This window comes from Sphaerodactylus townsendi, linkage group LG09, assembly GCF_021028975.2.
Source record: "Sphaerodactylus townsendi isolate TG3544 linkage group LG09, MPM_Stown_v2.3, whole genome shotgun sequence".
Taxonomy (NCBI): Eukaryota; Metazoa; Chordata; class Lepidosauria; order Squamata; family Sphaerodactylidae; genus Sphaerodactylus; species Sphaerodactylus townsendi.
Window position 1 is genome coordinate 17,750,857 of NC_059433.1, and position 8,183 is coordinate 17,759,039.

Consider the following 8,183-nt stretch of genomic DNA (forward strand, 5'->3'; position numbering starts at 1 on the left):
CACTGAACATGTAACACACTTTTTTACTAAACAAGGAACATACTTCTTGCTTTAAAAAATTGTCTAGATTCCATTGTTTGTATTTGAAAGAACAGCTAAATTAGCATGGATTCTGTCTGTATGGTTAGTAGTTATGATGGAGGAGGAGGAGGGGTTTTGGATTCAGATCCTGCTCTTCTGATCTGTAAGGAGTCGCACAGCGGCTCACAAATCCCTTCCCTTCCTCTCCCCAAAACAGACACCTTACGAAGTAGGTGGGGCCGAGAGAGTTCAGAGAGAACTGTGACTAGCCCAAGGTCACCCAGCAGGCTTCATGTGGAGGAGCGAGGAAACAAATCTGGTTCACCAGATTACAGCCCACCATTCTTCACCACGATACATATTTTGAAATGAAGCCACGTGCTTGAGCCACAAATGTCTTGGTGTTTACTCAGAAACGGTGTCCTTGCTCCACACTCTCTGCTACAAGTAAAGGGGGGATAAAATGGCAAATCCTCCTGCATTGCGGCAGCTGCTGCAGTATCTATAGCACACTCCCTCATCCCCTGTTTTAGTTGGAATGGCTCCACTGCTATTCTCTCAGAACAACTGCCACTAAAATGACTGCTGCACTGACCATGTCTGAATTTGCTCTCTTGGCTCTCATGGTACATTGCTGTTGAGCCAGGCAAAGAGGCCTTATTTAAAACTAGCGGGGCCCGGCCACGCATTGCTGTGGCAATTGTCCTTCTCATCACAGTCCGCAACCCACACAGATGTCCATGCAGGTCCAATGATCCCCAGCATAGCCTTTTGGGAGCAGCAGTGGCGTAGTGGCTAAGAGCAGGTGCACTCTGATCTGGAGGAACCGGGTTTGATTCCCAGCTCTGCAGCTTGAGTTGTGGAGGCTCATCTTGGGAATTCAGATTAGCCTGTGCACTCCCACACACACCAGCTGTGTGACCTTGGGATAGTCACAGATTTTCGGAGCTCTCTCAGCCCCACCCACCTCACAGGGTGTTTGTTGTGAGGGGTGAAGGGCAAGGAGGTTGTAAGCCCCTTTGAATCTCCTACAGAAGAGAAAGGGGGGATATAAATCCAAACTACTCCTCCTCTTCTCCTTCTTCTTCTTCTTCTCCTCCTCCTCCTCCTCCTCCTCCTCCTCCTCCTCCTCCTCCTCTTCTTCTTCTTCTTCTTCTTCTTCTTCTTCTTCTTCTTCTTCTTCTTCTTCTTCTTCTTCTTCTTCTTCTTCTTCTTCTTCTTCTTCTTCTTCTTCTTCTTTTGGGGTGGTCAAATGGAATCCCTCTTTCCCTTTTCAATTCACATTATTATATGGCGCTGTCTTGGATTTTAGTATAAGGAAACCCTTTCCGTTCCACAACGGAACTGTCCAGAGTGCGAATCCCACTGTCCATGAGGCTGGTTGACACGCACAGTCCTGGCTTGGGGAAGGCAGAACTGGGGCAAGCAGGCCATCCCAGTCAGGCAGCAGAGGCAGGGTGGTGAGGCGCTCAGATCGAGGCCGTAGCTCCACTGGGTTCTTGGTAAAGGAGACCCACGAGCAAAAGAAGCGGAGCAGGTAGTGTTGGTTCGCCCCCACCCCGTGGATTTTCTTAGAAGAAAAAGGCAAACTCCAGCTTGCTTTTAGTAAAAGAGAGCTGTGGCGAATATGGGTGAGGAAGTGGGTAAGTGGTAGTTGGATGTGAGGGAGGGCAGAGTGAGGTGTGTGAGGATGAGCTGGATGTGGATGGGAGTATGTGTGTTGTGTGGTAGTAGTGGGTGAGGCACAGAGAGTGAAAGTTACCTGCATGTGTTTGGGGGGGGGGGACCCCACCTGACGTCTCAAACGGCAAAATGTGTATGTGTTTCACTTCCACTCGTATTACCTAACAGTATTACCTATTTACTGCTTTCAAGTTTCAATGCTCATCTCTGCCCATCTGCACGAACATCCTAAGCCCTCAGGCCACAGACAGACAGGCTGGACGAACATTCTAAGGGTGACAGTTAAACAGAGGCAGCTTCATGGCCTGGTGTGCCAGGAAAAAGACATTTTACCTGGCTCAGGTATGGACTTTCAGTGATTTGAAGGTCCGAGTACCTGCCCGTAAGAGGGAGGGACGTCCTGTGAAAATCTGGGGGCGATCCGTCGAGCCGTTTCGGCATTAGGGCAAGACTAACAAACGAATGGTTAGCTTTTTATATATATAGATAAGGAGGCCACACCCATGTTGCAAGAATGGCTTCCTGTTAGGCTGTGGTCTGTCCACCTGAGTAGGTTCTGCTCTGTTCTCCTGGAGTCTTCTGTTTCAGTCTGGGGGTTGCCAGACAGACCCATGGGGGGGGGGGGTTTAAGACAGTGGTGCCTCTACCCATCCTGCCAGCCCCTTGTGTGCCTAGCAGGGCATCGCCAAAATGGGAAGCCCATTCTCTGCATTGGTAGTGTACCCACAAGGACACAATAAACGTTTTTCTGAACTTGCCCTTGCCAAATCAGCCATGTATAATGTCTTTTTCACACCCTTTCTGAAGGGATTAACCAAACACAATACCCCTGCTCTGGAGAATGTTCCCATCTGCTCTGGAGAATGTTCCCGGACCCTGCACCCAGCAAAGACAAAGGACTTGTTAATGTTTTTGTCCCAAGTGTTTTTGCCAGCTTAGCATCAGCCCAAGAACGTCTTCTTCTGACCAACCGCCTCATTTGCACTGTAGTTGTTCTATAGATGTAATTCAATCAGCTACCTTCCCCCTTTCAGGCACTCCCGAGCTTGACCCATCAAGCTAATAACTCAACCCATTAGATTAATGACCTAACACATTAAGGTTGATGCATGCCTCTCCCCCCCCCCAAAAAAAGGCAGGACTCCTCTTTGCCCTGGGATATTAAGGACCACTCTGCATAACCCTGAGGGTCTCTATTTCTGTATAAAATAGGCTCTTGCCTAATACTCCCACCATTTCAGGTAACTTAATACAGTCACATTATTGCTGGGCCCTTGCCGGAGTCACCTTGCTCTCACAGTGAGGCAGATGCTGCTGTCACAGGGGAGCAATTCATCAAACACGATAAAAGATATATCTGACCTGTGATTAAATGAGCAGTGCTAAACTTTCATGTTTCCTCATGAACATAAAAATCAACAGCCGTGATTCTGCTAAAATTAAACATGACGCCTTGTTGAGGCCAACGAAGCGAGTGAATTCTGAAGGCCCTGCTTTCAGAAGGACTAAGGGAGGGGCAAATCTGCTGGTGGCGGCGGCATGGGGATGTGCCGGCAGATTTGTTCTCCCTGGGGCACTTGCTCAGATGAAGGGGTGGATTCAGTGGTGGGATCCAAAAATTTTAGTAACAGGTTCCCATGGTGGTGGGATTCAAACTGTGGCGTAGCGCCAATGGGGCTGGGTGGGGCATGAAGGGGGTGTGGCCGGGCATTCTGGGGGCGGGGCATTCCTGGGTGGGGCTGTGGCAAGGACGCAGCCGCTGCGCCAGTCCTTGGGAGGGAAACGAATGCACGCAGGCACAGGCTGCCACGCACGCCGGTCCACCTCCTGCTAGACTGCTTCAAGTTCTGCGCGCTACTGCTGAGAGGAGGGGCTTAACTAAGGCAAAAATCATGTGGCAAAATCACCAATTAGTAACCCCCTCTCGGCACACACAAATAATTAGCAACCTACTCTCGGGAACCGGTGAGAACCTGCTGGATCCCACCTCTGGGTGGATTTGCTGGCAGGCGGCTGCTGCAGCCCTCCACAGCTGTTAAACGCAGTGCAGAGTGCTTCACCAGTGTTCCTTTGCCCTCGCTGCCAGAGTAGCAGGGGCTGTCCAGAGGCATGGCCCGGGGAGGAGCTGATGCTGATTGGCTTCCTCCCAGCCATTGCCTTTTTGGTGGAGTAAGTCCATTAAGCGTTAAGCCCAATGTGGACTTTCTGACAGCGGGGAGATCTTTTTGTGGTTTTTGCCTCTCGACGCCACTGGAAAGCCCTCTTGGGTATGGCAGAGCAGAGAAGCTGTGGTGCACAGGTGTCAAACTCGCGGCCCTCCAGATGTTATGGACTATAGCTGGCCCAGGATGATGGGAACTGTAGTCCATAACATCTGGAGGGCCGCGAGTTTGACACCTGTGCTGTGGTGCTACATCTGGGCACCCAGCCCTTTGGATGGGGCTGTTAACGCATATCTTCAATTGGATTAAGGCTTAAAGCTGTCCTTATGTTTAGGTGGTCAGATCAGAAAAGCATAGCCTAAAAATTAACCAAAAGGGAAAGCCCTATTGTGGAAACTTTTCAACATGAGCTCATTCATACAAAACGAACGAGCTTTCACTTTCTGCTCCTTGTATGGTTGGCTGCCTCAATGACATCGCAGACCGTTTGCACTTTATTCCAAGAGGGAATAGTGATTAAACTTGCGAATGTGTCCGAAAAAAACAAGACGAGGGTGAAAACCGGGCCTTTGGAGGGACCGGCTGCTGATGGTGCCCCCCCCCTTTTTCTTTGGTTTTTTACACCTGGGCCTCTTATCATCTCATGGGACTCGCCATCCCTCCCTCTTGGGAGAGGACTTTAAAGAAAAAGTGGGGTTGTCGGATGCCACTTATAATTATTATATCTCTTATATATAGTTTTTCATTGTTTTTATCGCTGCTTTTATAGGTTTTAGCCATTTTATGATTGTCTTTTTTTTGTTTTTTTTAATAAGTTTATTAGTAAATTAAAATATAATACAATAATAGATATCTTGCATTATACATAAAAAAAGCTTACTGTATATAAAGTTGGAAATAATACATCGTTACAATCTAACGGCATATTTCTTAAATTTTCTTATTTAAATTCTCCTATAATGGGGAGTATGTTCGCTGAATAGTTAAGTAGGCTTCTCTTCCTTATTAACAAATTAACCTATTATCAAAATACGGAAAGTATAACTTTTAGAGCTTCACTTATGTAAACTTTACACTAATAATTTTGAAAACATTCAGCGTTGAATTTGACTAATTCAATTCTGTCTTTTTTTTGAAAAAAAAAAAAGGTTTTCAGGGGTGTCCAAATATTTTCTCTTTTCTTTGTATCTTCTTCCTGTAAAGATAATGCAATGCAATCCATATCCATAAGCATGTAAATTTTGTCCAACCATTCATCTAAAGATGGAACCTTCTTTACTTTCCAGTTGGCTGCAATTAGTAACCTTGCTGCCGCCGTAAGGTAAGTTATAAGCTTAGAATGCGGTTGGAGCCATTTTATGATTGTCTTATGACTGTATTATGACTGTATGTTGTGCACCGCCCGGAGCCCTTCGGGGATATGGCGGTATAAAAGTCTAAAGAATAAACAAACAAACAAACAAACAAATAAATAAACATTCAAAAAAGGGTTCGTTACGAATGATTGAAAAGGCCTTCTCTAAAATGACATGTTTTATTTATTGCTTAGGGTTAGGACATATGATCTGATTTTGGTGGGTTTTTTTTTTTAATTTAAAAATGGGTTTCCTAACAAACCGTTTATTACAATTACGACAGAGGAATTTAGCCTATACTAGGAATTCTTCTTTAGGACCACCATTCCAAAATGTAACCGATCTATAAAAGTGGTGAATGGCTGTAAACTTTGAGACAATAAATGAGACACAAATGTGCACTTGGCACAACATTTTCCCTCAAAGCGAAATACTTCTAAGTCTTACTGAATTTGATGGGAAAATTAAGCATCTGTCCATTTCATTCCTGCAGAAAATCAATGGGACTGCTTAACACTGGCTGGATTGCATACAGCGCTGCATTCACTCCTCATTTGTTGCAAAAAAACCCCAAACCTGCTACCTATTCATAATTTTTAATGGAAGTTCATATTTTTGGACATTCTTTCCTTCAACAAGCAGCAAACTTATCGTGGCAGGAATGGGTGCATTTTTAGCTTTTCTCCTCCCTGTGTCTCTCCTTCGAGTTTTTTCCCATGGTTTTTTTTTCAGAGATGTTCATAGGAACGTCTGAAAGAAAAACTGAGAGGAAAACAACCCACAAACAAACAATTGTATGAAGGGGGGGGGAGGGGATTATGAAGTTAAGAAGCCAAGCTGGAGAAAAACACCCCTAACATTTTGCGTTGCAAAAACCCAAAAAAGCACTGACCTTTGTGGACTGCAAGGGCGGGTGTCTGCTGCTGAATGCGTCATCAGTGGGGAGCATTTGATTAAAGGTGCTCAACTGTTGCTCGGTGGAGCTTATCCTTGCCTTCGCTTGCCCTTAACTGACAATTGGCATTGATTATATCCTTAATCAGCAGTGAGTAATCTCCTTTTCTTTTCTTTTGAAGAACAGGCTCCTAAAGGAAGGAGCAATGTACATATTAAGCCCTCTAGCGGGAATAAATTATGTTGATTACAAAGCAAACTTTTCAGAAGCCTTGGATGTGTGTGTGTGTATGTGTGTGTGTGTGTGTAAACTGCCCTTCAGCCCCAGTTTACTCATGGTGACCCCAGCGAAGGGGTTTCAGAGCAAGTGAGTAAGCATAGGGGTTTTGCCATCGCCTCCCCCTGAAAAACCTTTCTTGGACATCTCCCATCCAAGTACCGGCCTTGCTGAGCTTCCAAGAGCTCATGAGATCAAATGATACCAGGCTGCAGTGGCATAGGAGGTTAAGAGCTCGTGTATCTCATCTGGAGGAACCAGGTTTGATTCCCAGCTCTGCCGCCTGAGCTGTGGAAGCTTATCTGGGGAATTCAGATTAGCCTGTACACTCCCACACATGCCAGCTGGGTGACCTTGGGCTAGTCACAGCTTCTTGGAGCTCTCTCAGCCCCACCTACCTCACAGGGTGTTTGTTGTGAGGGGGGAAGGGCAAGGAGATTGTCAGCCCCTTTGAGTCTCCTGCAGGAGAGAAAGGGGGGGGATATAAATCTAACTCTTCTTCTTCTTCTTCTTCTTCTTCTTCTTCTTCTTCTTCTTCTTCTTCTTCTTCTTCTTCTTATTATTATTATTATTATTATTATTATTATTATTATTATTATTATTATTATTATTATTATTCACTTCCCTAAGCCTTGGGTACCAGCTCTAATCTCTAGCTGGCAAAGTTGTAAGCCCTTCTCACTCATTACTTCTCCCTTTAACTAACTAAGGGATTCATGCCTTGTTTTTTGCCCCAGTGGGAAACCATATTATCTCACCTAAAGTCTTCCAACTGCCTGGAGATTAAAAAAAAAAGTCTTTAACAGAGGTTCAATGGAATGCTGTTTACCTCCATACCATGAATAGCTACAGTGCCTATTTCCACACAATAAGGCTTTATTCAGTACATCTTTCTCTAGGCCTAGTGGCCACCCTACTCACAAAAACCACGTGAGGAAGATTAGATTGAGAGGGTGCCCCAAAGCCACCCAGCAAGTTTCCATGAAAAGATGGGGATTTGAGCCAGGGTCTCACAAATCCTAGTCCGATACTAACCCCTGTATCTCACTGGCTTTCACAGTGCTGACACTGGCTCTTTCTGCACAAACCAAATAACACATTTTGAGGCAGGAAATAAAACATTTCTTCCATGGAGTTCCGCATGTTTTTTAGCTTATTTCCTGCCTCAAAATGTTTTATTTATATGCTGTTTCCAAGCAAACTTTTTTCTGAACATGGTTTTCTGGAAGCATTTCTTTTGCGGAACCGTTTTCACTTGCCGTGCAGATTTCTTTATAAAGTTTCCCGCACCACTCTGCAGTCCCCAGACTGTATCTAATCTGGAGGAACCGGGTTTGATTCCCAGCTCTGCCGCCTGAGCTGTGGAGGCTTATCTGGGGGATTCAGATTAGCCTGTGCACTCCCACACATGCCAGCTGGGTGACCTTGGGCTAGTCACAGCTTCTCGGACCTCTCTCAGCCCCACCTACCTCACAGGGTGTTTGTTGTGAGGGGGGAAGGGCAAGGAGATTGTCAGCCCCTTTGAGTCTCCTGCAGGAGAGAAAGCGGGGATATAAATCCAACTCCTCCTCCCTCCTCCTCCTCCTCCTCCTCTTTCCTCCTCCTCCTCCTCCTCCTCTTCCCTCCTCCTCCTCCTCCTCTTCTTCTTCTTCTTCTTCTTCTTCTTCTTCTTCTTCTTCTTCTTCTTCTTCTTCTTCTTCTTCTTCTTCTTCTTCTTCTTCTTCTTTGTTGGTGCCATTTTGTGAGCTCATGTCGTCCATCTCACACTGTATTTCCATTTTTTTAATTGGG